The following is a 3933-nucleotide window of genomic DNA, read 5'->3' on the forward strand; positions in this document are numbered from 1 at the left end:
TGTAACGAATGGAAAGCTAAACCTCTCGCTGTTACTGCCGGTAGTCTTCTTGGACACGACTCTGCTAGTTTTGTACAGCGTGATGGAGCAAGATGTCCCACACCTCCTTGCATAGTTGCTCAAACTGTGGCTGGTCAGTTGGGCAGCCGCGTTGGACAGCATCTAGAAGTCCTGCCAGAGATTTTCGATCGGGCTCTGGTCACTACTCTGACTGGGTCACTCAAATACCTCAAATTTCTTCATTTGAAGCCACTCCATGATTCCTCTGGCAGGGTGATTTGGCTTGTTGATTTGCTGAAAGAAATCTTTCTCCCCAGCTTAAACTGTCTGGCGGAGTCCAGCAGGTTTTATCCAGGATCTCTCTGTATTTAGCACTTTCATTTTCTCATCAATCCTGACCAGATTTCCAGTCCCTGCTGCTGAAAAACATCCCTGTAGGATGCTGGGGTTGTACCACGCATCGGTAGGAACATATCTTTGCCCATCGAGACTTTGCAAAGCGTCACGTACAACATACTGTATGGACGTGGAAGAAGGTCTTGTGCTCGGATCAGTCTGAAGTGAAAATCTTTGTGGTGTAAATCTAACACTGTACATTAGCCAGGCAACCCCACCGTTACTGTGAAGTGTCATGCAGGTAGCCTCATGCTGTGGTGATAATTTCCATCGACAGGACTGGAAATGTGGTCCACATCGATGGGAAGACTGGTAAGTATTGAGAGGTAATCGGCAAAAACCTGCCGGCCTCTGCCAGAAAGTTTAAACTGTGTAGGAGGTTCGTCTTTCAGCAGGACACCATCCCAAAACACGTTGCCAGAGCCACCGTCGAGCGGCTTCAAACACTAAATACTGATATCGTTGAGGGGCCCAATCGCAGTCCTGAGCTTTACCGATTGTACATTTCTGTCACGACCTCAAGGTTCCTGTCCGGCGACGGCCCACAACTAACCTGCCACGGCTTGAGAGTTTTGCAGGGAGGAGTTGGCAAAACTTGCTCCATCACGATGCGCAAAGCTAATAGAGATATATTCGAAATTAATATTGGCTGTACTAGCTGTGAGGGATGATTCATATAAGGCGCATGAATGCTTTCGAAATGCTGACATTACAGTTTTCTGAAATTGCAGTTTTTCATGCTCTACAATTTTCTCTGCTTGTTTGGGCTCCACGGTGAAAAAGAAGCACGTGATTCACAAATGGAAAAATATCAGTTAATTTGATAAAAGTCCCTGGTACCAATTCTCATTTCTGTGCAGATAGCGTTGGGGCCTGAATAGATTTACAAGGTACTGAAAAAAATATTGGGAATAACCATTATATTACCGGACTGGCATGCAACATCTTGCACAATTTATCTGTCGATTTGTCTCGGGTTAATCACAGCTTTGAACGTTCGATAAACGCACAGGTCACTTCTGGACATTGTAATATGATGGCACATGGAAACAAAATGCTTGGCACGTCGTCTTCGCATTTTTTGTTGTTTTTTTTTCTGTCGCAGATACATTCATTTCCTGTTCCACAATATTCTAAATTCCCAATATTCATTGGCGAGGTGACATGAAATAGCATCTTGACTTTTACTTGTGACTATGTTAATCAAGGCAAACCTTCCTGTGCAGTGGGAAACCGGTAACATTTAGCAGAAATTTCAAATGCAAATAAACTGCATCTGACAAGCAGGTAACCAGTTGTGCGCCAGCCGACAATCCTTATATTGGGGAAGCAAACGTACGTTGGCGTGCTATGGGGTAATGGGTGAGCAAGAGATAGACTTTAAATTCGTGGTATCTATTAGGGTGGGTCAAACAACAAGAAATATGCCAGAGGAGCATAAGACGTAGGAGCAGAATTAGTCCATCTGGTCCACAGAGTCCGCTCCGCCATTCAATCAAGACTGATCCTCTCAACCCCAATTCCCGGCCTTCTCCCCGTAACCTTTGATGCCATGTCCAATCAAGAACCTATCAATCTCTACCTTAAATACACCCAACGACCTGGTCTCCACAGCTGCCTGTGGCAATCATTTCCACGAATTCACCACCCAATGGCTAAACAAATTTCTCCGCATCTCTGTTCTGAAAGGGCACCCCTGTGTGCTGAGGCAGTGCCCTTCTTGTCCGAGACTCTACCACCATGGAAACTATCCTTACCACATCTACTCCGTCAATGTTCGAATTCCAGCGAGTACAGATCCAGAGCTATCAAATGTTCCTCGTGTGATAACCCTTTCATTTCCAGAATCATCCTTGTGAACCTCCTCTGGACCCTCTCCAATGCCAGCACATCTCTTCTAAGACGTGCGGCCCAAAGCTGTTCATAATATTCCAGGTGAGCCTTCACCAGTGCCTTATAAGCCTCAGTATCACATCCTTGCCTTTGGATTCTAGTCCTCTTGAAATGAATGCTAACATGGGATGTGCCTTCCTCACCCCGGACTCACTCAGCAGCTTAACCTTCAGGGTGTTCCGTGAGGGAATCCCAAGTCACTCTGTATCTCCGATTCCTGGACGTTTTCCCCTTTTGGAAAATAGTCCGCACATTTATTTCTACTAGCAAAGTGCATGACCATGCATTTTCCAAATTTTTATTTCATTTTCCACTTCCTTGCCTATTCTCCTGATCAGTTGAAGTCCTTCTGCATCCTGTTTCCTCAACACTACCTGACCCACCACCAATCTTCCTCTGCTGACGTTAATTGGAGAGAAAAACGACAGTAATCCCCAGGGATAATAAAATTTACAGTTTGAAACTAATGCATTTCGAACACTGATAGGCCTAAAAGAGAGTAGACATGGGGAATCTGTTTCCTACGGTGAGGGAATCTATGACAACAGATTAAGAGGACGTGTCTTTAGATCAGAGTTGATGACCAACTAGTTAAGCTAAAGGGTGGTGATTATGTGGAATCAGACTTTGCCTCAGACGTTTATGAAAGCTAATTCATTGGGTATATCTGAAGCAGAGGTTGATATATCCTTCATTATAGGGGTGTCAAAGGATGAGGCAGGAGAATGGGGACGAGAGGCACAATAAATCAGCTACGATGGAATGGGGGAGCAGATTCGATATATCGAATGCCCCAATTCTGCCCCCATGTCTCATGGTCTTATGCCTTTATGGGAGCGAAAAGGAAGCGGCCAGTCGATTCCGTAAGGGTCCGAAGTGTCAGAGATCGGGGAGAACTGCAGAGACCCGGAAATGGAAAGCCGGCGGCGGACTGTGATCCTACTCTTCATCGGAATTGTAGATTGGATAATTTTATCAAGCCCGCTGTCGGCGGGGCGATGGGAGAAATGGAAAATCCGGGAGATGATCAGCAAGTTTGTCCGCATCCATGGGAAGAGTAAGAAAATAAAGAGCGTTTCAGGCCGAAGAGCCTTTTTCAGAACTGGGAAGGAGACAATCTTCAATCCCTTGATGCCCATTTCCGACCAGGTTTCCCGTCTCTGATGTTCAATCAATTTGACCAATTGCCGTTTAATTCAATTTGATCATTGCCGGTTACATCTGACAGTGAAGGGCAGCCGGGGGAAGGTATTCTGCTCTGTATGTACTTAATCCTACATCCATCCATTGGCCCGGCTTGCGTGAATTAATTCATCCATTGACCAGTAACATTGCCGAGAGTTTATCCCTCTAACTACCCCGATACCACTCGGGGAGAGGGCCCCCCTACACGCTCACCCTGCGGCATCAAGTGCCGACTACAACTGCAAACCGGTTGTGACGATGTGCTTCGAATTAAACTATAAAATGGACCTCTTCCTGCAGATCAGAACTAAGAGCCGAATACCTAAACAACTTTCGTTTCTGGGCGTAGAATTTCAACCTCTGCATTGCGTTATAAATTTAGTCATTTCAATGAGAACGTTTTACTTCCTAATATTCAAAGCTCAAAGTAAATTCCGATCAGATATATATATCTCACCA

Source organism: Hypanus sabinus, unplaced genomic scaffold, assembly GCF_030144855.1.
Source record: "Hypanus sabinus isolate sHypSab1 unplaced genomic scaffold, sHypSab1.hap1 scaffold_689, whole genome shotgun sequence".
In the NCBI taxonomy this organism is placed as follows: domain Eukaryota; kingdom Metazoa; phylum Chordata; class Chondrichthyes; order Myliobatiformes; family Dasyatidae; genus Hypanus; species Hypanus sabinus.